Source organism: Aulonocara stuartgranti, assembly GCF_965226115.1.
Source record: "Aulonocara stuartgranti genome assembly, chromosome: 15".
Taxonomy (NCBI): Eukaryota; Metazoa; Chordata; class Actinopteri; order Cichliformes; family Cichlidae; genus Aulonocara; species Aulonocara stuartgranti.
This window is the reverse complement of record NC_138951.1, coordinates 29714632-29742020: the sequence shown is the minus strand read 5'-3', so window position 1 is coordinate 29742020 and position 27389 is coordinate 29714632.

Sequence of the window (27389 nt, the reverse complement as noted above, 5' to 3'; positions counted from 1 at the left end):
TATGGCAAAGGGCAATGAAAATGAGTAAGTATTAACTATTTACTGCTCCATTTGCACACAACTCAGTCTCACACACTCTGTACCAGCTGTAGTATCTGTCAAAACAGGGATGCAACAAGACCATATTGCACCATTACAATGAAGTGTTCTATTTACTGTAAGTCATTTAAATAACAAAACAACTGTGAAACCAGTGGAAAAAATAATTAAATCAAATGCCCAAAAGTACAACGATCACCTGGGTACATAGGTGGTTCTGTATAGATTCTTTACAATAAACATAAAACCAAAGAACCAACCAGTCCCCAATGCAGTCATGACGTTTAATCTACTGTTTCCTGTTGCTGGAGACTTATCTTATTCATTTATTTTTTTCAATGCCTCGACATGAATTTCACCTTGTTATTTTGTGTCCTTGAACACAACTTCTATCACTTCTATGGAGGTTTCATGGGAGTGCAGGAGAAAGTCATTTTGGTTTCTGGAATGAAAACGTCATATTTCTCAGTCATTTGTAAGATGTTTTTAGTTTCAGATATGTCACTTGTTTAGGTTTAAGGTATTAAAAACTATTAAAATATTTTAACCCCAAAGTAATTTGGGTTAAAATGCAATTTGTTTATTCAGATTGCCATGGTGACAGTCCCTGCTTTATCTACCAAAAAAAAGGCGCCTGCAACAAAATATATTTCTACTGAAATGCATCACAAATTTGTGTTCAATGACCCACAACAACATAAAAATTAATGTACATGAACATGAAAAACAAAACAACAATTTAATGAAGTGCCGTGAGACTGGGCAATTTTACATTTTACCACTGAAAGTCTAGAACCAGAATTGTATTCCAAATATAAATGATCAATCAAACAAGCAAGCAAGCAATCAATCAAGCAGTTGTAATCAATTACATGTGTGGTCTAATGTTTCAAATCACAAAAATATTAGTGGTGAGCAAATATAATATTCTACAACTCTGTTGACATGCTCTGATAACATCATCAGGGGAACAAAAACCAAAACATCACCATACTTTAATATCTTGAAAAGACATTTGTATCAAGATATTAAAGTACATGGGTTTGTTTTACTAATAAAACACTTCCTCTGAAAAAATGAGTTTACCTTTATAATGACAACTTAATCAACTTATTAATCGCAGTCTTTTGTTAAGAGTTCTTAGGAATACTGTTTAACTTAACATGAAATAATAAAACAACCACCATTAATGTGCTCTTACAGAAAAATAGGACATAATCATATTTGAAATGTAGCTTTATTTCACTACATAATATTTCATCTCTCTGTTACATCTTGTTACTAAACTGTATTATAAAGTGCTACCTGATTTTGTTAGCAACCGTATTAAGATCGATGAGTTAAATCAAGAAGAATCGCGAGCTAGTTGTGATTTAATAATAATAATAATGGATACTTTATTGATCCCCATGGGGAAATTACTTGTTTTTCTCTGCATTTGACCCATTCACTCAGTGAAGCAGTGGGCAGCCCACTAAGCAGGCGCCCGGGGAGCAGTGTGTAGGGACGGTACCTTGCTCAGGGGTACCTCAGGGTAGCCGTTAAGTGGATTCGAACCGCCGACCTTCCGATCATGGGGCGACCACTTTACCTACTGAGCTATCCCTGCCCCAAAAGGAATGATGTCAGAAGTGGGATTCGAACCCACGCCTCCAGGGGAGACTGCGACCTGAACGCAGCGCCTTAGACCGCTCGGCCATCCTGACAACTGCATTTAGCTTTCAAAGTCAGCTTAGATTGTAAACTCATAAACTAACAGATTTATGAAATATAGCTACGTTACCAGATCACCCCAGGAGTTTGAGTTTATTAGCCAAACAGATTCACTCAAGACGGTACTTTGCTATATGAAAGAGCTTGTAATTCATCAGTGTAAGCAAGCACACTACCATAAGCTTAACTTGGATAGAAGAAAGACAGTTCATGTATCTATGTGCTGAGAATTGTTTATTGACATTATTGATTAGTGCAGAGGTTCCCAAGGGGGGGGGGGGGGGGTGCAAAGCCATTGCAGGGGGGACGCTGTATGAAAAAAAAAGAAAAAGAATGCTAGGATACTGCTAGCATAATGGACAGGTTTTTGACAGGGCTCCGACACAAATGCAAAGCAAGAGATGAAGCATTGCCAAATATGTTTCCAAACCAACTTCCTTCCAAGCCAAAGACTAGAAAATATGGTGAAGCATATCTTCCCTTTGGCTTCACCTGCACAAGTGCCAAGGTAGAATTGGTTTTCCCTGCGTCAGGAGGACGCGCTGAGCTCTCCAGATCACGGAAAAACAGGATCCCACATTCTTGATTTTTAGTTCAATTCAATTCAATTCAATTTTATTTATATAGCGCCAAATCACAACATAAGTCGCCTCAAGGCGCTTCATAGATACAGAGAAAAAAAAACCAACAATCATATGACCCCCTATGAGCAAGCACTTTGGCAACAGTGGGAAGGAAAAACTCCCTTTTAACAGGAAGAAACCTCCGGCAGAACCAGGCTCAGGGAGATGCGGCCATCTGCTGCGACCAGTTGGGGTGAGAGAAGGAAGACAGGATAAAAGACATGCTGTGGAAGAGAGACAGAGGTTAATAACAGATATGATTCAATGCAGAGAGGTCTGTTAATACATAGTGAGTGAGAAAGGTGACTGGAAAGGAAAAACTCAGTGCATCATGGGAATCCCCCGGCAGCCTATGTCTATTGCAGCATAACTAAGGGAGGATTCAGGGTCACCTGGTCCAGCCCTAACTATATGCTTTAGCAAAAAGGAAAGTTTTAAGCCTAATCTTAAAAGTAGAGATAGTGTCTGTCTCCCGAATCCAAACTGGAAGCTGGTTCCACAGAAGAGGGGCCTGAAAACTGAAGGCTCTCCCTCCCATTCTACTTTTAAATACTCTAGGAACAACAAGTAGGCCTGCAGAGCAAGAGCGAAGTGCTCAATAGGGTGAGATGGTACTACAAGGTCATTGAGATAAGATGGGGCCTGATTATTTAAGACCTTGTATGTGAGGAGCAGGATTTTGAATTCAATTCTGGATTTAACAGGAAGCCAATGAAGGGAAGCCAAAACAGGAGAAATATGCTCTCTCTTTCTAGTCCCTGTCAGTACTCTTGCTGCAGCATTTTGGATTAGCTGAAGGCTTTTCAGTGAGTTTTTTGGACATCCTGATAATAATGAATTACAGTAGTCCAGCCTGGAAGTAATAAATGCATGAACTAGTTTTTCAGCGTCACTCTGAGACAGGATATTTCTAATTTTAGAGATGTTGCGCAAATGGAAGAACGCAGTCTTACATATTTGTTTAATATGTGCATTGAAGGACATGTCCTGGTCAAAAATGACTCCAAGGTTCCTCACAGTGTTACTGGAGGCCAAGGTAATGCCATCCAGAGTAAGAATCTGGTTAGATACCATATTTCTAGGCTTTTCAGGGCCGAGTACAATAACCTCAGTTTTATCTGAATTAAGAAGCAGAAAGTTAGCGGCCATCCAGGTCTTTATGTCTTTAAGACATTCCTGCAGTTTAACTAATTGGTGTGTGTTATCTGGCTTCATGGACAGATAGAGCTGGGTGTCATCTGCATAGCAGTGAAAATGTATGCTATGTCTTCTAATGATACTGCCTAAGGGAAGCATGTATAATGTAAACAGAATTGGTCCTAGCACTGAACCCTGTGGAACTCCATAATTAACCTCAGTGTGTGAAGAGGACTCTCCATTTACATGAACAAACTGGAGTCTATTAGATAGATATGATACAAACCACTGCAGTGCAGTACCTGTAATACCTACAGCATGTTCTAATCGCTCTAATAGGATATTATGGTCGACAGTATTGAATGCTGCACTAAGGTCTAGCAGGACAAGCACAGAGATGAGTCCACTGTCAGAGGCCATAAGAAGATCATTTGTAACCTTCACTAAAGCTGTTTCTGTGCTGTGATGAGCTCTGAAACCTGACTGAAACTCTTCAAATAAGCCATTCCTCTGCAGATGATCTGTTAGCTGTTTGACAACTACTCTTTCAAGGATTTTTGATATGAAAGGAAGATTGGAGATTGGCCTATAATTAGCTAAGACTGCTGGGTCTAGAGATGGCTTTTTGAGTAAAGGTTTAACTACAGCTAGCTTGATGGCCTGTGGTACATAGCCAATCATTAGAGATAGGTTGATCATATTTAAGATCGAAGAATTAATTAATGGCAGGACTTCTTTGAGCAGTTTTGTAGGAATGGGGTCTAAAGTGTTTATAAACACTTCTTGTAATGACTAACTACTCCTGACATTTTGGAGATGTTAGCTCTTTATACAGTAAAGTTACAGTGGGATACAAATAATATCAGGCTGATCCTGCCGTAATTTGTTCCCTGGGTTCAAATCACAGAAAAACAGGATCCCACAGTTGTTTATGTTTTTAAACCCATTTTGCACAGAGAGGCATTTTTTGAAAAATGTATTATTAGCAATGTTGAACATTATTACACAGGAAAAAAACAACTACACGTAAAATAATCACATCATGACGCCTCTGCCTTTCTAAATGGAGTTACAGTAACTGCGTGTGTAAATGTAAGCATGTAAAAAAAAAAGAAGATATTAAGAACAGTAACAGTATTTGTCTCTATCTGCCATTCTGTAATTAATCTCATGTAAGCAATAACATGGAGCACAGCGTGACGTGAAAAAAGGCACATACCTTTGACGTTGCATGACGAACTCTGTATTCCTCGTCCACACGTTTTCGGTGCTTCGAAACGCCGTTTACATGTGGACGAAAGTGGTGGGGGGTCACAAACATTTTTCTTGTAAAAGAAAGGGGGGCCTAGCAGTTTGGGAACCACTGGATTAGTGGATGCTGATAAGCTACCAGTAGCTAATGTTGGAGCTCGTGTTGGTCACTGTTTATACTGAGGGCGGAAGACTGACTGATTAAGACAAATTGCACAGGAACAAGCATAAATGTTCTTTGGAATTTCATTGAAAGTTTCTTGAGTTAAATAAAAGTCACTCCACAGAGGAAATCAAAAGAGTCAAGAATATTTTAAGGTGCATTACAAAAGATAGCACTAATAAGGACTTATGTTGTTGATCAGAGAGATCTTCTTAGTTTTGCTTTCTCCTTATTTCTCACATTCAATGGCCTATCTTGCACCTTCTCTGTTGTCTGTCATCGTGTCAAAAGCAGCAGAAGCACCTTTTTTTCCTGATAGGCCTCCAGCTCATTGGTAGTCATCAACAGGGTCAAGCTGGATATTATTACTGCTAATGAGGACTCACAACTCCAACAATGGATCTTCAAGTGTGTTTGAAATTATAATTATAATTATATGAGCCAAATAATATCAGGCAGTGCTATGATATCAGAAAGACCAGCTACTGAGGGATATCCCCAAGCCACACAAATCAGGTGCCATGGAGCCCATGCACCTTCCTTGCAGCTGCCTATTCCTGCTGAGAGGTAAATAAAACATGAAGTGCACACAGGCATAAAGCAGAGTGCTCCATATACAGCATGTCATACCTTTTCATAGAACTTGATCATACAACCCATATCTTTAGGGTTTTAGGAAATGACTAAGGATCATTTAAAAAAAAAAAGATCCTTAGTCAACACAAGTAGGCCTAGGTTGAATATTTATCATTTCACAGCGCTAAGGTTATTTCTCAGCCTATGTCAATTCCTCTATCACTCCAGCATTCTGACAAAACAGTTTTAGAAAGCAGAAGCTAATGTGTTTATTTATGCCCAGACAGGTAACCTGAAAAAAATAAAATAAAACAGCCACAGGTAAAATTCACGGCAAGACAGTTTATGAGACTGTTTATGGTGTTCCAGTGGTAATTATCAAGGATGTAACTGAAAACAGTTTTGCTTGACTCAAAATTAATTTTTTTAAGCAGGGCACCACAAAAACTCAGCAAAATCATTGTTTTTCAGTAATATGAGTCACAGAATTCTGTTTAAAAGGACACCATTATGAAAGGCACACTATATGAGCCTGGGCTTTATCTTCCTCATCACATCTGGTACATATAGTGCATAAATTCCTTAAAAATCTCCTAAGGTCACCATTCATCAAATATCAATCTTTTTTTTATCATCCTGAACTTGAAAATATCTAATTTTACATTGAAGTGACCTGACTGTGTTTTTCTGGAGTTTAAGTACTATACTGTAAGCACATGTAAAGGTCTTTTATTAGAATTTAATTTAAAAAAAGTAAACATTCATATATTCTAAATTCATTTAATGTAAAGTGAAGTCTTTAAAGCCATCAATCCATGGGATAAGTGGACATGGGATCAGCTTTGTGGCACTGCTGAGGTGTAACTGATTGCCTCATATTCCTCTTCAAAGTACCTTATAGATTTTCTATGGGGTTCAGTTAAGTATAGTAAAAAACACGGTCAGTGAGCCATTTGGTAGTAGTTTTGGCACTGTGGGCAGATGCTAGGTCCTGTGGAAAAAGGAATTCTGCATCTTTGTAAAACTTCTCAACTGATGGAAGCATGTACTTCTGTAAAATCTCCTGGTGGATGGCTAGTTTAACTTAGGACTTCGTAAAATGCTGTGAACCAACCGGTTATCTACCGCGAGAGTTTACTCACGTCATTATGATAGTTGTGTATGTCCCGCCGTCTGCTAACACTGCAGCAGCCTGTGAGGTCCTGCACACTGTAACAAGCAGACTCCAATCACAGCACCCTCGGGCCCTTTACCTGATCTCTGGGGTAGGGATGGGTATCGTTTAGGTTTTATCCGATACCGGTGCCAAACCGGTACTTTTGAAACGGTGCCGGTGCTTAAACGGTGCTCAAACCGGTGCTTAAAGAATGGAGAACACAAAATTGGTCCAAAAACCACTCATGTTCAGCTGGGTTGTTCTTTTTTTTTTGTAAAAAGATAACAATGTTAGCTTTTTCTGCAGCTATAGGGGATTTATGGCATCACTCTTGGCTGGAAGCAGTGCTTAAACAATGGAAAAAACACAAACTTTGTCCAAAAACCTCTCATGTTTAACTGTTTTCCACTTTTTCTTTGGTCATTTTAGCCTTTTTGGCCAGGGTGAAGGGAGTATCTGCCATCAAACAAGAAGACAGCCGCATGTAGCTATGATGATGTTTGCTAGTTCACCTTACATGCATTAATTTAATAACGTGGTTAGCCTACTCAACGTAAATTACACATGAACAACATTAAGCTACTCACGCAGAGAAGAACGGCTGCTGCTGCCATCATCATCCGTCATCATTTCTGCTACACTGGCAGGGCTAGGGGCCAGGACTCTCCTCTTCGTGTTTTTGGGGATGTTGCTAACTCCGGGTCTGATAACAGGCAACCCACCCGCAGTAGATGTGCTCGGTGTGAGGTCTCGCAGCAAGCTATCAAATACGGCGCATTTCTCGTCTTTTAAAAAAAACACTGCTATGCGTCGCCGGGTGTTTCATCAGATTTAAGGTGTTACCTCCTTTGACGGTATCACAGTATCAGCTTAAAGCACTTGTTGCAGGCTGCTGAGTTTGCATATTTTGCTGTGAAGTACAGCCAGACTTTTGATCGCTTCGCCTTGGTCATTTTTAATCTGTAGCTCTGCTCTAAAAGAACGTACGTACCTGGACCCGCCTACTATCCTCGGAAACGTAAAATGATTGGCTAGAATCGAAAGTGTATCACAGCTCAGGAAAAAAAGCACCGAAATAAAGCACCGAAATGTGCACTGCTTTTCGGTCTGGTTACTACCGTTTATGTCAGGATACCGGTACCCATCCCTACTCTGGGGTCATCTCCCTGTCCTCCATTTTCCCCACCTTCACCCAGTATGTCACCTGCCATGCCAGAGACAATCAAACAGTGGACGTATTGTATGCCAACACCAAGGAGGCATACAGCTCATCACCTTTCCCTCCCCTGGGGTCTCAGATCACAACCTGGTTCATCTCCAGCCTGTGTATAAACCTGTAGTACACAGAGAACCAGTTGTGAAACGCACAGTTAGGAAATGGTCGGCAGAGACTGAAGAGGCCCTGAGGGACTGTTTCCGTTCTACTATGTGGGACAACCTCTGCAGCCCTCAAGGAGAAGAAAGGAGTCTTTAGATCTAGAGACAAACAGGAGCTGAGAGTTGTCCAGAAGAAGCTGAAATGGAAGATAAGGTGAGGGAAGGAAAACTACAAATTCAAATTCAAATTCAAATTTTATTTGTCACACACACACAACCATACACAGTATGACATGGGGGTGAAATGCTTGTAGCTGTACAATGCCCGACCATTAAATGACAGAAGAAAAGTTTTACAATATTTACAATTTACTACAAAAATTTACAAATTAACTTAGGAATTTACAGTAAAGAATGTGTAAATAGCAGAAGAGATTATAAAGATAAGGATTATAAATTATAGGAATTATAGGATTATAGGAAATGTGTGGTGGTGCGTGTGGTGACGTGTGTGAGAGTCCAGTCTTATAGTGACGTGTTTGGGAGAGTCCAGTCCTACACCTGGTTCAGGGCCCGAATAGCCTGGGGGAAGAAGCTCCTCCTCATTCTCTCTGTTTTGGCCTTAAGGGAGCGGAAGCGCTTCCCAGACCTCAACAGTGAGAAGAGTCCATTGTTGGGATGGGAGAGGTCCATCATAATCTTCCTAGCTTTGGACTTGCACCGCTTGGTGTAGATGGACAGCAGGTCAGGGAGCTCTGATTGAATGATGCGTTCTGCCGAGCGCACCACCCTTTGCAGATCTCGTCTGTCCTGCTTGGTGCTGTTCCCAAACCAGGTGCAGATGTTTGACGTCAGGACGCTCTCGATGGTGCAGGAGTAGAAGTTCTTGAGCACCTTCAGTGGCAGATGGAAGTCTCTAAGTCTTCTGAGGAAGAAGAGACGCTGACGGGCTTTCTTAACCAGGGTGTTGATGTGACAGGACCATGACAGGTCCTGAGTGATGTGGACACCCAGGTATCGGAAACTGTCCACTCTCTCCACTGGCGTGCCACTGATGATGAGGGGTTTGTAATTCCTCGCCTGCTTTGTAGTGAAGTCCAGGAGGAAGCTGGAAGAGCAGCTGCAACAGGACAACATCAGAGGGGTTTGGAACAGCCCGAAGACAATCTCAGGACAAAAACCAACTCCCCAGGCTGCAGGAGACTTGGGGTGGGTGAATGATCTAAATAAATATTTTAATAGGTTTGATCAACCACCCATCCCTCCCCTGCAATCTCCCTCATCTTCAGGGACTGCCCGTCTTTCACCTCAGGACTTCACACCTCTCAGCTCTCAGCCATCACACCCACCCCCGCCTTCTGTGACTCCAACATACACCCCCCTCCCCTGAAATCCCCTCTCTCTATCTCAGCACTTCAAGTGAGGAATGAGCTTTGCAAGATCAAGGTGCGGAAGGCTGCAGGTCCAGATGGCATCAGCTCCAGGCTCCTCAGGTGCTGTGCAGATGAACTTTGTTGCATTCTAGGATATCTGTTCAACCTGAGCCTGTCGCTGGGGAAAGTTCCACAGCTGTGGAAGACCTCCTGTATGGTACCGGTACCAAAGACCTCCCATCCCAAGGACCTCAGCAGCTACAGGCTGGTAGCCCTGACATCACATCTGATGAGGACCCTCGAGAGGTTGGTTCTAAACCATTTGCGCCCCCCTAGTGAGGTCTTCATTGGATCCGCTGCAGTTTGCTTACCAGCCTAGCATCGGAGTGGAGGATGCCATCATCTACCTCCTGCACCAAGCTCTGACTCACCTGGAGAAGCCTGGAACACTGTGAGGATCATGTTCTTTGGTTTCTCCAGTGCTTTCTACACCATCCAGCCACGACCTCTGAGGGACAAGCTGGAGCTATTGGGAGTGGACCACCACATGTCCCAGTGGATACTGGACCACCTCACAGAACGCCCACAGTATGTGAGGACATGGGGCTGTTCCTCTTCACCCTCTACACTGCAGACTTCTCCATCAACTCCCCACGCTGCCAGCTACAGAAGTTCTCTAATGACTCTGCCATAGTCAGCCTCATCACAGGTGAGGACAGCTCAGAGTACAGACAGTGGACTTTGTGGACTGGCGCCAGCAGAACCACCTGCTGATCAATGCCGGGAAAACCAAGGAGTTGGTGATGGACTTCCAGGGACGCAGACCCACCACACTGACACTGGTGAACATCCAGGGAGTGGACATTGAGATAGTAGACTCATATAGGTACTTGGGTACCTGGGTGTTCACCTGAATAATTAACTGGACTGAAGCCACCACACTCATGCTCTTTACAGGAAGGGTCAGAGCAGACTCTACCTGCTGAACTGCAGAGCTCTTTCAGTGACAGACTGCTGCATCCTAGATGCATGAAGGAGCGTTTCCGCAGGTCCTTCCTCCCTGCAGCTGTCAGACTGTACAATCAAAACTGCTCCCAATAAACACAGAGGTTTGCATTAGAGATGGAATACACTTGATCGGAATCATATTGGTATCGGCAGATATCCAAATTCATGATATCAGTATCGGACATAAAAAAGTGGTATCGTGCCATCTCTAGTTTACATCAGCGCTGTAACTTGCACTATTTTATCAACCGATTCACACTACAACCTGGGTTTGCCTCTTATTTGTATTTAATTCTATTTAATGTAATAACGGTACAGTACTCTGTTTTTAGTAACCATTGTCCTTGATGTAAATATGTAAAAATTGTATATGTTTCTGTCCTGTGTACTGTTTGTTTGTATATGTGTCTTTCTTGCTGCTGTTACTTCGAAATTTCCCCTTGTGGGACAATTAAAGGATTATTCTATTCTATTCTATTAAATGATAATAGATTGCCAAACTGGACTTCAAACACATTGGATTTTTTGCCTTTCCATTCTTCTTCCAGAATCTGGTACCTTGGTTTCCAAGTGAAATTCAGAGTTTGCTTTCATTTGAAAGAAGGACTTAAGACCTTTGAGCAACAGTCGAGGTCCTGTGCTCCTTAGTCCAGATAAGAGACTTCTGATAATGCACATTTTCCTAGCACATTTTTCCTTTCCAGTCAATTTTCATTAATATACTCCAGTCAGCAACAGCAACATCTGGTGACAACCTCATGACTCTGGTTTCATATACTCAACTACTCTAAGGCTACGTTCACACTGCAGGCGAAAGCGCATCAAATCAGATTTTTCTGACCCTATGCGACCCATATCCGATCATGCTATGACAGTGTGAACGGCGCAAATCCGATATTTTCAAATCCGATCTGGGTCACTTTCGTATGTGGTACTGAATCCGATACATATCTGATGTTTTAGAAAGCGACTGCTGTTTGAACGGTCATGTCGCATTAAATCCGTCTTTTACGTCACCGACACAAGACAGACGCCAATTATCAGCGCCGGAGAAGCGAACGCTTCCTGGCCATCCCGTGTAGATGTCAGTGAAACTGTTGGGAAGACAACGTTGGATAAACGTGAATATTTTATTTGTACTGTATAATCTGCAGATTCTGACAGAAATCTGCAGCTATCATTTGAAGCACCGCTCCTCTCTAAAACAGCAATAAGGATCATTATTAGGTTATTTACATTATTATGTAAATAACAAAATAACTTAAAGCAAAAATTGGGAAACGTAAAGTCCGAAGTCTTTATATTAAGGGCCATCAGTCAAACAATACTGTTTGCTCTCTCTAAACAGAGCGCGTTGTGTGTGAAGTCTTCTTTTGCGCATGCGGGCCGCTTTGAGCGTTCACACTAGAGCGCCTTTGCTGTCGCATTTTATTTGTAGTGTGAACACGCAGACAAAAAAATCAAATTTGATCAAAGAATCGGAATTGAGCATTAAGACCTGCAGTGTGAACGTAGCCTAAGAAATATGTTGTATTTATACTGTTTAGGTAGTATATTACTCAAACTCAAATGATTATGATAATGAATACAAAATATATGAAAATTTACTTTTATGAAATTTACCTTCTATGGTACTTCTTTTCTCTGCAGTCCCCCTCCCTGACCCTGGTTCTGACAGATAGGTCTTGTTCACCTTTTGACATTGAAAAAGTCAAAAAAGGAAAATATTTTAGAGACATATTTAGTTACTAAATCTAAGATACTTCTGAACTACTGAATATGCTTAAGAAACACACACACAAATCAGCACAACAGTTCTTCTGGACAGGTCGTTCCCACATGCACTTGGTCACAAAACCATTAGATCCTCTATTCCTGCTGAGAGGTAAGTTGATTGATTGCTGTGAAGTGGTTCATAGAAAAAGTACACGCTGTGATGGTAGTTTCATGGGAATTTTAAGGTGGTACTCTGCATGTATGTGACCCCATATCCTGTGATGTCTCTATACTCATGAACAAATAACAGTCCATTTACATATTGATGTACCCTTACATAAAAAAGGCAATACTTTTTACAGTGCCAGTTACAAAGTGCCTGTGGAAAACAACCGTTTTACATCAACTTGTTTGAGCATAAACAGTGGAGAGATTTTTTTTCTTCTGAAATGTTTACATCTCCAGCTTAGATGCTTTTTTTTCTTTTGCAGTAGATTTGGTGATGAAGGTCAGTTTTCTTCTTCACACTGTTCTCTGTCCTTAAAAGCAAGGAACCTATTTGATGATCTCTGCCTTCATTATGACATATGGACCTGTATTGTCAACAGTGATCTCATGAGCCATCCAAGAGATCTCCTTCTGATTCTCCACAGTCCATTCTCTGTTCCTGGGAGAAGAAAAAACCTCTCCGTACCCAAGACAAGACAAGTAGAATCTTTACTACGTCCCACACTTCAGAAAATTATACACTTTTACATTTAGGTGACCACCAAGGTAGGGATAGATTCAATTTTCAGCACAAGAGTTTTATCTTTAAGGTCAGCCACTTATTCTCAGAGAAAATAGATAGATTTTTCTCCTTTAAGCATCAAACTTTAAGCATCTGTAGTGATGACATAAAAACAAAGCCCATAGGCACTGTAATTTAATGGAATAAGTGATTGATTAAGCTATTGATTCAACAAATCTATTATTTAATTGTTTAATGTATTTTATATGCAGTACACTGAGGTTACAATTACTTCACTTCATAAACAGGCCTGTTGTTTCTACTGGTATCCTACCTGTTCTCTCAGAAGCTGTATCCTACTCACGGCTAATTTCTTTAGAATCATCACTCTCAGCAGGGAACTGGTTTATTTGATGCTCACAGGCAACAAAACTCTTTAATAAGTGCTGCATGAGCTACTATCAAAATTACTTTAATAATCTTTTTTTCCTATTTTTCTGAAATAAAATTTTTATTGTGTGATATTGGATGATTATATGTTTTCTCACCAGCACTAGTTGTCCTCTCAAACATGTATCCATGATGAAATCCTCATAGTATCCACGTATCCACAAACATAATTATAGTCATAGTGATGTTTCAGATTGAACAACTTCGCTAACCAATCAAGCCCCGTGTTTTTGTTGTTGCCATCTTGATGTTTTTAAACCATATTCAGTTTCATTCAGTCAATGACCAGAAAAGTCATATTATATATTCATATTTATATAGGACCTTACTGGATACAGACTTACTGGATACAGATGCGTGCGTGAATGATCCACACTTGGTGTTTAAATCTTTTTCCATTTACCTCCTCTTTAATCATTTGCTGTTTCAGCTGTTTGGTGGTTGCGGAAATAGTTGTGTGGGCTTTTACCTGAGTTTCTGACTTTTCTGGCAAAATACATTGAGATGTAAAATTTTATTCCAGGTTTTATGTTATGGTCTTGGGTCGGTGACCCAGTGTATTTTGAGTTTTGTACTTTTGGGTTTTGGTTTCTTCTCATGGTGTCAAGTTCCTTAGTTTTTTTTAGTGTTCCTTGAGTTCTAGTTTTAGGGTTTGTTATGTGGCTTCCTTGTGTTCTGCGTTTCCTGTTTTATTGTGAAGGTCTGTGTCTCATGACAGTGTGTTCAGTTTGCCGAGTCTTGTCTTCAGTCAGTCAGAATCAGCTGTGCCTCCCTCCTGTGTGTAGTTTCCTCATTCCCGTCTGTGTATTAATAGTGTGTGTTCTCTCGTGTTCGTCGCTAGTTGTCTGTGTTTCTTCCCTGCGTTTTCTCCCAGAGTCGTCCATTCAGGTTAGTTTTGTTAGTCATTCCCAGTTCAGGTTACCTTTAGGTTTTGTTTTGCTCGCCGTGTTTCTGTTTGTGCCACCAATTTGTAAATAAAGCTCGCTCACGTCCAAGCCAGTGCCAGCATTTGGGTCCTCTCTCACACTCACCACGTGTCTACCATCACATTTTAATCTACCTTGCGATTATTGATTATTATCTTGCAGGAGAAATACCTGAAGGTTATAGACTCATGAAAGATGAAGGATACCAGTGTGAGGATGAAAGAACTCTCTTGATAAGAAGCTATAGGTCAGACACAGCTTGAATACAGGAAGTGCTCACTATGTATTATGGATAGACAAATCAGTACAAGAACAATTTCTCTGCGGTGTATATATTTTCCTATAAGGTTCAGTTTGGACTCTTGATTATCATCAGTTTGATTTCTTTTTAAATCATCTATATCTGCAGTCTATATTCAAGACAGTTCCTACACTGCCACTAAGAGCAAAGTTGTTTCTGATAGTGAAGGGTGGCAACTATTGGTAAGTGCTTGAAAGTGTATACAACACCTGCAATTCCTTCTGGAAAAGTCTGAAGAATTTCTAATTGATGTTTGGCCAGTTAAGATTTAGACTAGCACAATTTTTTTAAATTAATTTTGATATTAGACAATGATCATACAAGTACATGCAAAATGCAGTTTTTATATAATGATATCTTTTATATCTTGTCTGTTAGCCCTTTCCAGGTGAATTTGCCCCTAATGTTTTGTACACTGGGTTTAAGTGTCCCATGTAAAAACAGCTAAAAACTACTATGAACTTCATAAATAAATAATGAGAAAATAAAATGGCAGCATTTCTATTTTTAATCAGGCGAGCATGAAGATGTCCACCTGTTCTGAGAGGGAGCAGCAAACAGGGGAGCCTTGAGGAAATACCCTCTTCAAAACACAATCACAGCTCTGAGACATGAGCACCTGCTCTATTACAGCACCTGATGGTGTGCCAAACAGCCCTGGATAAGCAAAACCTGACTGATGGCACACTCTGTGTTGCATGAAGAAAAATCTCATTAAATGAAGGTCGAATTCGTTCAGTGGAACCAGAACAAAACGTAACTGTGGCCAACAAGTGAGGCAACTTTAGAAAAAAACGTGTGAACGTTGACATTACTGTAAAATAAAGAACCAGGCACCAGGCATTTCTTCTTCTTCCTTTTGGGACTGAGAAAAGTGATGGGCTGTGGTGAAGGTCATACTGGGGCTTCTGTGGAGGGGATTTTCCTGGCTTTCTAGCTAGCCTCTAGCTAGCCTCTTCTCTTCCTTCTCCTCATTTCATTCTGTTAGCAGAATATCATCAACATCCACACTGCATGCCAAATATCCTTGGGCAAGATACTAACCCAATGTTTGCCTACTGGTGGTGGTCAGAGGGCCCGGTGGCGCCAGTGTCTGGCAGCCTCGCCTCTGTCAGTGCGCCCCAGGGCAGCTGTGGCTACAATGTAGCTTGCCATTGCCAGTGTGTGAATGTGTGTGTGAATGGGTGAATGACTGAATGTAGTGTAAAGCGCTTTGGGGTCCTTAGGGACTGAGTAAAGCGCTATACAAATGCAGGCCATTTACCATTTTGTTATGGCCCTGGCCATAATCTGTTTTGGTGGCTGTTTCTTTGTCTGTGTCTTTAAGTCTTTGCAGGTCCCTGAGTGGATGAGCTGACGGCTGCTGATTGGTCCCCTGGTCATGTGGTCTCATTCAAAATCCCTCACCAGCAGTTGTCCCGGGGCAGCCACTGACAGCAGCAGCAGACCTGACCCTGGCCTCCAAAACCTGTGACATTTGTGCCTGTGACTTTTGCGACTTTCTGAGTTCTGTATATAGTGTGTACATTCGTTTTCATTGTAAATAGCACATTGTAAATAGCACTGCAACAGAAGGGGTGAGCTGCCTTATTGTTTTCCCTTGCACTGTTTTCTCCTGTTTATCTCAGTTAGGGAGTTAGGTGTAGCGCTTGTCTTTTGTTTGGTTTTTGATTTCACATAGGGTTTTAAGATAGCACCTCCTCCTGACTTAGCTTGTTTTGTTTGTTATTTTGGCCTTTGTTCACCCCGGAGCTTCATTTTGCAGTGTAGAAAAATAAACCACCATTCACTAAGAAATTGGGTTTCCCTCTGTGTATGTTTTTGGGGACCAGGGCGGGGCAATCTTTTCAAACTTATGTTGTGTTCCTGTACCCCTAAACTAGGGCGTAACACATTTACACTGTTACAAATGACAAACAAGTAAAAATATTTGTCCAGTGGAAGACATTCATTTTTCAAAGCACTCCACAGTGAAGTGATATGTACATGTGCCTAGCAAGCTAAATAGCTTTGGTTGGATTCTAGGCAGTGGCACAAATGCTATTGGGGCTGTGGCAGGAAAGGTGCTTTGCCTTGATCAGAAAACATACAGCACATAGAAATGACTAACATGTTTCACAATATTATTGGTTTATGTAAAATACTATGATGATCAGCATTGCTTAGAGGGACAACGATATCAAAAACATTTATCTACTCTTTGATCAATGAAATCCCTCATAATATTACAATAAAATAGTTTTCATAAGGACAATATAGAGTCCTTATGAGGACAGACAAAATTAGATTATCTGCCCCCAAGCTACAGTGTTATGAACCACTGAAAGCAGCAACATTATAATTATATTATAACAGCTCAAAGAAAACAGTGATAATGAAGTGCATTTTAAATCAAGTATACACAGTATGTGTCTTGGGGCGATCGTGGCTCAAGAGTTGGGAGTTCGCCTTGTAATCGGAAGGTTGCCGGTTCGAGCCCCAGCTTGGACAGTCTCGGTTGTTGTGTCCTTGGGCAAGACACTTCACCCGTTGCCTACTGGTGGTGGTCAGAGGGCCCGGTGGCGCCAGTGTCCGGCAGCCTCGCCTCTGTCAGTGCTCCCCAGGGTGGCTGTGGCTACAATGTAGCTTGCCATCACCAGTGTGTGAATGGGTGGATGACTGGATATGTAAAGCGCTTTGGGGTCCTTAGGGACTGAGTAAAGCGCTATATAAATACAGGCCATTTACCAGGCCATTTGCTTTACTTTCAATTACTAATTCAAATCTATAATATAATCTGGGCTTTTTGTAACTCATTAAATCATTACAAAATCAGATTTATTAGTATCTGGGGGGAGTGAACATCATCAAAATATCCCAGAAAAAATAGTCATTGAGTATACATCAACACTGTGAGATCTATCAAATCTGTGATGACCCCAGCAGTAACTCAAACCCATGAGATCAGAATATTTCATTTCTCGTGGTGATAATATTAATATCCCAAATCAAGAAAACAACTCTAACTGGCATGCATCATTCAACCCCCCCCCCCCCCCCCCCAAAACAAACAAACAAACAAACAAACAAACAAACCAGGGATGTGAGACCTCAGAAGGTGACCCATATCTCTGGAGTCCTTTGTGGACTTGCCCTTTTGTATGACCATTTCAGAATGTTATTGTCTTGCCCATGAGCAAAGACTGCCCTTAAGACTGTTTATAACAGGTATAGCAGTCTAGATCAAGTTATCCGTCTCAGCCTGATGATGCAAGTAGGTGGGGCTGATGATGCATGACAATAGCATTTAAGTAATAAAGCTGGATGAGGTAGCTAATGCAGCTTGTAAAATGCCAGATATATGGATAGCTGCTCCTGGGCTGCGCCAAGGTTGCCGAGGTTGTTCTTTCTGACCAATGAGCTGTGCAAAGTCATTAAGCCTATAAACTCCCTGTATTTGGACCGTTTCTTCTCTTTTCTCATTCCTTTCTTCTATTCCTCTTTTCTCCTTTTAGTTATTTCATTTCCCAATCCCCCTTCCTGTATCAATCTCCATCTATTTCTGGAGAGATAAATCTCCATCTTTGTCTAATCTCTTGCCCATCCATCTCTCTCTGTCTAAAAATAGAGGGCATCTGGATAATAGTCCCCTTCCGCTGCAACGTCCCTTACCTGATTTATGCCAATAGCCAAACTGGCCTGCCAGCAGAGAGGCCCAGCAGAACACCACACTGCACAGTTTGGAACCTAATAATAATCATTTCATGCTCGGTCAGCTGGTGAATGGACCATGATGCCATCTGAGGTTATAGGGAAGCAAGGTCAGTGGAAGCTGATGATGACCTGGGTGAGAGGTCATCTGAAGTCACTTTTGCTGACATATATAAATGTTGCTGTGACTTTGAATTAGCACCAAAATATTAGGTGTAGTGAGTGTGTGTGTGTAATCTGTCCAAAGTAATGTAAAAGAGGTCTCAGACTTTCAAACATTAATTTCCAAGTAAGGAAAACAAGAAAATTAAAACCTGAAGCTGTGTTAATAATAAATTCTCTGTGCATTAAATAATGCAGCATAATATGTGTTACTTACTGTCATAAATCCACCAAGAATTATTACTCAACTCCACAGCCACCCAGCACCTAATGTCCATGAATGCTGTTTCCTTGGCGAAATCTGATCAGCTAGTTGTGTTTCTTTATGCCTTAATTTGATCAAAGGTGAAGAATTGGTTTATCAGGCATTGATTTAATCTGGATAACAATAACCATGAACTCATGTTTACCCACTTAATGATTATTTATTGTCAAATGTCTAGAGGAAATTTTAAAACGCTGCCAAGACTAAAACCAGGTTGATTTAGACTGAATTACAAAAAGAAAGTCAATCCAGACCCATTGTATTTTCAGGTAAAGACCCTACGATAATAGAGTGAATACCCCGAGAACCAAATGACCCCCTTTGAGCAAGAACTTGGTGACAGTGGGAAGGAAAAACTCCCTTTTAACAGGAAGAAACGTTCAACAGAACCAGCCTTAGGCTTGGGGGTGAATGGAGGGAAATCGGAAAAAAAACAAAAAACCACTATGGAACAGATCCATTGTCTTATGATCAATGACAGTATTTAGCTACATGGTCAATAATATGAGATATAACCAATATGTGTGGCAGCTTAGATTTATTGCAAATTTGTATAGTATAAAGTATAACTGCGCCTACTAATAATAGATATTATATTTTATATGGTAAATTGAATACTCAAAATCTGAAGCATACAGAATGAACACAACAATACTTAACAGAAGAAAAAATATGAAAAAGAATTTAGAACAATAATATTTGGCTGTTACTAAGCAAGCTTCACCAATGTCCTCGGTGATGTTAAAAGCTGCTCCATCTTGAAACCCCCAGCTGACACTCTGGGGAGCTGGACAGTGTGAGTGATCTAGTATATGGTTAAAATCCACCCATGCAGTGAGTCGTGAACACAGGAACAGGGATTGTCTAGCAATTCATTGACAGGGGAAATATACCCAATGTTCAACCAGCCCATTCAATTCCCTGGAGAACAACACGGAGCAGAATTGAGTTCAAAGGTCAAATGACTGATAGTAACCTCAAGTTGACACCCATTTAGAAAATGGCACTCTTGATAATATAAGCATTTATGAGGCTCTGCACATCTTGAGCATTGCACTTTAGTCAAATACTGGTCCTAGTACCAGTGCAGAACTAAAGAAATACAGAGTTTCAGATTAGTTCAGACTTTTGAATAAAATGTGTGTAGAAGGTCCATGATAGAAAATGTAGGTCAGCACACAGTATGGAAGATATCAGGAGTCTAAAATTTTTCTTAAATTAATTATGGCTAATGGAAAACACCAAGAAATGAAATAGGACTTGGCTATCATAGCTGTACCATCCACCACTAACTTTCTCAGAGCACAATTTTCACAGCACAAGATTGATTGACAACATTGTTGTCTGTCAATCTTCAGACAACAATGTTCATGATGTTTGTGTTCATAATCAAGCCCAACCAATCCTTTTAATAATTTAATTTCCTTTAACCAAGTGAAATATTATTCCTTATGAATAATAAGTACCCAAATCCGCTACTGGAAAATGACATGTGGAGTTTAAAAAATTGTTCATACATGCATAAAAAAAACTATAGTTTTATCCCTTAAAGGGTTTTCTTCATTAGACATAATAAAACATTTTCCTGATAGTGAACATATTGTTTATAAGGAATTAAATACATTCGCTTTAATAACAGTAAAAAAGCAAATAAAGTTAAATGTCTTGGAATGAATAGTGAATGTTATGGTAAGAGAGATGCTAAGTAAAAAGAAAAGAAGGGTGTAAAAGTTTAAGTGACTTATTAGATGAAACCTTAAGGCCAGGTAACTGAGTTAGAACAGTCATTAACAAAAGAGTATTGGAAAAAACTATAGTATGATCCACTAAGAGACCTTAAAAGTCAACCCATGCATTCATCCCATAGTGCAAGAGGATTTGTAGAATCCGTGTTTCAGAATGTCGGAATCGTTTTGGTGGCACAGGAAATGCCAACACTAAATGCTTATAGCAGATGATTACTTGCTGTACGAGTTTAAGGATTTGAGATTTGACAACCCTAGACAACTGGGTCAGAGCATCTTCAAAACTGCAGCTCATGTTGGTTCACGGTCTGCAGTGGTCATTATCTATCTAGGTGAACGAGCAACAGGGTCATGGATGGCCAAGGCTCACTGCATTGGATTGCTGAAAATGTTAATGCTGGTTCTGATAGGAAGGTCTCAGAATGCACAGTGCACCACAGTTTGTTGCTGTTTTGGTAGCAAAAGGAGGACAAAAACAATATTAGGCAGGTGGTCATAATGTTATAGTTGTATGTGGTACTTCCAATTTAAATACAATTTTAATTTAAAACATGGATTGAGACTAATTCAAACCAAAAACTGCAGAACTTAATAAGAGACAAATAGAACAAACGTGGGAAAAACAATAAAAGTTCACAAATGAAGCAAAAGAAAATTTGAATATTGTGAACCCAATTAGAATAAAACAGTGAACCAGAATAAAAATGACTATAACAAATGTATATATTTAATTGAAAAAGATAAGTAAACTAAATGATAATTACAAAATGTGGGGGAAAATGTAATAAAATAGATATTGAGTGTGAACCAATACACAGTGACATTTCTGTTAATGTCATTGGCCAGTTCTGAACCACTTAATTGGAAAGCACAAAGCTTTGTGATTCGTGTACCATTTAAAATGCAGATACCACATCAAAACCAGCCGTTTATTTCTAAAAGCAAAACAGATTTTTGTAACAGACAAGACAAGCGCAATCTAGTGAAACCTTTTACTGATCTATGTTATGGAAATACATTTGAATGAAGCCTTTTGCGGTGGGTGTACAATACATATACAAGATTCTTTCAAATGGCCAGTATGACTCTCTCAGACAAAGTCTCTCAGCTACCTCGCGCTACCAACTCAGTAAACACTTTCTTGCTCATTTTATTAACTCAATTACTATTTTGAAGTTACTGAATATAACATGTTATTTATTTGATCAATTATTACTCCATTTACAGTCAAAAAGGGTATGCTTTAGTGGGGGAATACCTTGTAATTAACAGGTGGCTACCATATAAGGATGTCGTGCCCCTTAGGTTCTCATTGGATATAGTTCCAAAATACCAAGGTAGTGATGTCAGCTTCACAAAGGGACTTTCCTAAACATTTGGTGACATTAAAGTGGCTACATCAATCTTTTTTTTAATTCGTTTCTCATTTTAGGACAATAAGATGTAAAAAAAAAAAAAAAAAAAAGCTTGAGTATGTACAAGACTCATTTTGTTTAGCAGTAATTGGCATCATTCTGTCCAAAGAGCAATGGCCTGCAAATATTAAAAGCAACAGGCAAGAGACTAACAAGGTGGTAGAAGCCTCTCTTCTTTGCAATGCTGAACTGATTAAATAGATGATTTGAGGAAGAAGCACAAATACCATAGTGCACAGGTTGCTTTTAGGTTGCAGCAGTTTCACACAGGAGAAGTAAATACTTCCTTGAATATCCATTCAGTTGAAGGTGAAGGTGAAATTACTGCTGTCGTCTGTGTGCAAATCACTTGGCTGTCACTGAAAATGATGGCATTTTACTGCCATTAATTTAGCGCTTGGTTTTCCTGCTTTAAATGTGACTTAAGTACATACTACCACGACTGCAGATGCAAATTACTCAGAGCAGCATAGCAGCTGGCCAGCACAGAGGCAGCAGCTGTCCTTAAAGTGAATGCCTGTGTTCTGAAGAAGCTGTGCCCTCTGAGTGGTCCTTGAGCAAATTCCCTACTAAGCCTGAGCAGATCTTCTGCTCTGACCTCTCTTGCTGTTGGAGAAGAAAAGAAATATCCTTAAACCATCACCTCAAATCAGCATCTAATTTACACATTTGTGTAACTGATCCTGGGGCCACGAAGGATATGTTAGACACAATGACAGCTGTCAGTCAAAGAGTTATGTGCTGAAGCCGAAGGTGAAAGGTTTTCTGAAGGACAGTGACCAGAGGCGGTGAAGCATTTGAAATACTTTTCAGTACTGCACTTGAGACTCTGTGTAGACAATCACCCCCACCCTTATCCCCCACCGGATGTCTGCTGGTACAGATTTAGCTTGTTTTGCTCTGTTTCCAGACATCTGGGTTTGCCATTAATAGACACTGTCCTTCTTTCTGAATCCTCACCAGGGAGACGTGATTCCCGATCACAACCTCTAAACTGATCTTAATGTCCCAGTCTTGCCAGGAATATAGGCCACAAAAGGTGACTCCTCATCCTCAAAATATTAATCTGGCTCAAGGTCAGAAAAAGATTCTTTTTCCTAGTCAAGCTTTAGCAAAGCTCCCAGAGGTGGTTATAGAATCATTTTGGTCCATACAATAGTACATCAGACCACTCTATCCCATAGTTTCTTTTGTTTTTCTCTTTGCTCTCTTTTTTCCCATCCCTTTGTCCTGATTCTTCAGCTGCTCAGAGTTAGTTTTCTAAAGTCAGAAGTGACAAATATTTGGACGAGGCATTGAGTGCTAAATTATAAATTAATGTTAGCAAGTTTTGCAACCAAATTTGTATGACTTGTACTTCTATTTTCTATTCTATAATTATTCATGTTTTAAATTATCTGTTCCCTTCCATTACTTATCCATTTATTCCACTTATTCCATTACTTACATTTCCATTTTTTTTATTCTTCTTCCTATCATTATTATTATTAGTAGTAGTAGTGGTATAATTTGCATTATGAACACCTGACTAATATTGCTGCCAAAACAAACATGACCCACTAAGGCACTCCACTAGACCTCTAAAGGTGTGCTGTGGTATCAGCACCAAGATTTTAGAAACAGATCCTTTAAGTCCTGTAAAATGTGGGGCCTCCCGTGGATTTGACAGGGTGCATTATCCTACCTACTAAAAGATGTCACAGCAATCAGGGAGTACTGTTTCTATGAAAGGGTTTATATGGTCTGCAGCCACGCTTAGGTAGGTGGTGACTGTTAAAGAAACATCCACATGAATCCAATCTCAGCAGAACATTGCCCAAAGCATCATACGGCTTGCCTTCTTCCTTCTTATTCCCCAAGTAAGTGATGTGCACACACCCGGCCATCCATACTGATGTAAAAGAGAACTGATTCATCAGGCCAATTTTTTACAGTGCTTTGTGGTCCTTACTGGGCTTAAGCCCGGGTTGTTTTTTCAGAAGCCCGGGGTCTTTTGGAGTGTAATTTTTTCATAGTTACATGCCTGGCTGACAACTGTATAAAACAAAAACTACACACAATATTCGAAGCACATAGTCCACACTGTGGGAATTTACGACTGTGTGTAAATCCCCCTAATATTGGTATGATCCGATTACGTTACTTGCTCTTCGAGTGAATTAACAAATGGCGAAATGAAAAGCCGAAGAACAACAATGCTGTTTCTTTAGAGAGTCTTAGCTTACCTGTGTTTATTTTCATATTTTCACCCCCCACGGCTAAATAAATCAGTTTCAGTAATGTACTGATGTATATCAGTACATTACTGAAACTGAAATGGACATAAGGGGCTTCTTTCAAAGAAAAAACTCTGGTAGATGTTATTTTATATATTATGCTTTGTATGTTGTTTAGTATATTTCTATGTAAAACAAGAGGAATTTCAATACATAGCAGTATATTCACAGTTTAAACCAGATATTTACATACACTTTATGGAAAACACAAGAACATTTCTTTTACTGTACAACATCAATTTAGAGTAAACTTGTTTTGTTTTGGATAAATAAATATTGAAATATCTTTTGAATTAGTTAAATGTCAGAATAAAGAGAGACAGAGCTGTCTATTTTTTATCACTTTCATCAAATTTAGGAGTACATGTACACTAAGTTTGTTAATTAATAAGAAAACTCCAGACGATTCCATTCTGAGCTGAAGAAGCTTCTGATAGGTTAGTAGAGTCCATGTGAGTAAATTGGTGGCACACCTGTGGATGCATATAAGGCAAAACACAGAGCCTGTTTCTTTGAAATGGGAAAATCAAGAGATGTCAACCAAAATACCAGGAAAAGAACTGTGGAGCTCCATAAGTGTGGCTCAAGTTTGAATACAATTTGGTGCCATTTACAATTAAGAAATACAGATAGTTTCTCGCTTTACTCTTAAAGTTAACAATTATGTTTTTTATATTTATCAATCTAAAAAAATAAACATTTAGTCTGATTTGATGTTACAATTAGTGTTTGTGTTTTTATCCAAAGAGTATGTAAATATCTGATTTCAACTGTATATTTGATGATGTTGGTGTTTGGCTTGATTGTCAGCACAAAGAGGGAGAGAGAGGAACAGAGAAGGAGAGAGAGAATGAGGACAGAACAGAGATGGAACAAGAGCAGGTGAGACACACATGTTAGTCAAATGGTTGTTTACCAAAAGTATCACTGTATCATAGGTCCTCATGTATCTCGTACCTAGTGTTTCTTTTTAGGTTTGTTATTTATCAAATTCTACATTTATTAAGTTATGCAGGCTTGTTTGCACAACAAGGCTAAATAATTATATAAACTTTTCTGAATCTAAATAGTGTACTTTGGTAGAATTAAAAAATAAGTATAGTGCAGGTCTATGATGATTTTTAGTGCTACTATCATCTCGTTCTGATTCTGTCTTGGTTAAATCCTAAGTAGTCCTGATTTTGAACTGTTGTAGTCCTGTTTTAATTCCGGATCAGTTCTGGGTCTGGTTGAATTGGGGTTTATTCCTCGAGTCTTGATACAGCCCCGACTTTGTTTTGCCTTGCTGCTTAATTAAAAAACTAGTTTAAGGTGTCCTGCATATGTGATATATTAAAACAGGACTACAACAGTTCAAAATCAGGATTACTTAGGATTTCGCCTTCCACTGTTACGCCAATGACATACAGATCTATTTTGAACTTACTGACGACCTTGCTGTGTCCCTACACTACTTTCAAGAATGCATGCGGGGGGTCAAAGAATTGTTCCTGAGTAATTCTCTTGTTTTAAATGATAACAAGACTGAGATTGTGGTGTTCAACAGTAAAATCCCTCGTGCTCAACTCTGTGCTGCCCTGGGTTCCTTTGCTAGCTTTTCTTGTGACTATGTCAGTAACTTGGGTGTACTGCTGGATAGCTCGCTCAAACTCGATAAGCAAGTGTCTGCTGTAGTGAGATCTAGCTTCCACCAACTGCGCCTTATCTCTAAGGCTAGGCATTATGTTCCGCATGAGGACCTGGAGAAGCTTATTCACGCTTTTGTGACCTCCAGGTTGGATTCAGTGCTGGACTGGGACAAAAAAATCAGCCCAGGCATTTTGACTAGAGACCGGCCCACCAGGTATTATAGGAAAAACCATAAAGCCTTTGAATGAAAACAAACGTCGTTGTGACAGTGATGTACACTGTCTTGTTGGTACATACTGTATGTATCAATCTAATAAACTTAAACCTACACCATCGTCCCTATTCTGGTATTCTAAACAGTACTTAGCCGAAACCCAAAGACTGCTTGGTTGAGTTAACTTCCTGAACTATCTACAACATATGGTGAAAACCTGAAATTAAGACAGAGAAGACTAGAGGTGAGACATGGCCATTACTGAATATTAAAAATAATAAATGACAGATTTAGTGATATTTTCATAAACTATTTATTTACCACATCAATAAACAGCATGGCAGGGCAAAATATTTTTTCTAACATGGCAACCTTTTAAAAGTGAAAGGAGACAGAAAGACGGGTGAGAAAGAATAAAACTTAACTGACTTTTTGATGGCATTTTACACAAAGCACTAGTACAGTGGGAAAATACTGGCATCGTGTACAGTACTTTCTTCTGAAGAAATTATGTTGGGACCCTGAAAAAAACTTACTATGTACAATAATGGATTTCTATAAATTTGACATCAGATGAAAACTTTGGTTGTAAGATTTGTATTTGTTAAAAGCTAGAAATTTTAAATGAGAATAAGAAAGAAAAGTATTTCTTTGTGCCCCCCTAGCTGACAGCATAAAGACACAGAATAACTCCAGCTTTTTGTCTTTTTTTGTATTGTAGCTGAAGTATGGGACAAATCGCGTTTATTTTCAGCTCAATACGAAATGCGTAATATTAACTCTGAATACCAGAGGATTCTGTTTCTTACGGGACGGTAGGCAACTCTACTAACTAACCATATGAATAAAATAAAGTTCGCCAGTAACATCATAGCACCCACCCAACTGTATAGAAACTCCGTCATGCTAGCTAGTACACAGTACAAGTTATTGTAACTGACTGTAAAAAGTTAGCACAACGGAAATAAACTCCACCTAAACTTGGTTTATATCTGACCCAGATAGACTGCAGGTCATAACTTCTTACCTGAAGCTCATTTCACCTGACACTCGGACCGGCGGCCGCCTTGGGTCTCTCCACCTCCGCCTCCCCTTTCCCCCATCCACCTGCTGACCTCCACCACTTGCTAATTTTACTGAATCTGTGAAAGCTCCACCATAGCCACTACCAAACAATTGAATTATTTTTACACGTCTGCCAGCATCTGTCCAGTCCGCCACCTTTCACTGTTTACACGGTTATGGAAAAAAAGACAACAACAACGAAACATCGGCCCATTTAAAACGAAAATTTAAATTGGCCGATGGCCAGTCCAGCTATAGTTGGATTATTAGACTGCAAACAGTCCAAAACACAGCAGCCCGCCTCTTGACTGGTACCAGGAAATTTTGCCCTATAGGGCTTTGGAGCGTGATGTCACGGGGGTGGGCGTGGAAAGAATTTTGGCCCGATCTGCCATTTTGGGGGTCTAAGTGAAAAAGGAGCGAAAGCATAGCCATGGTTCGTTCTTGCT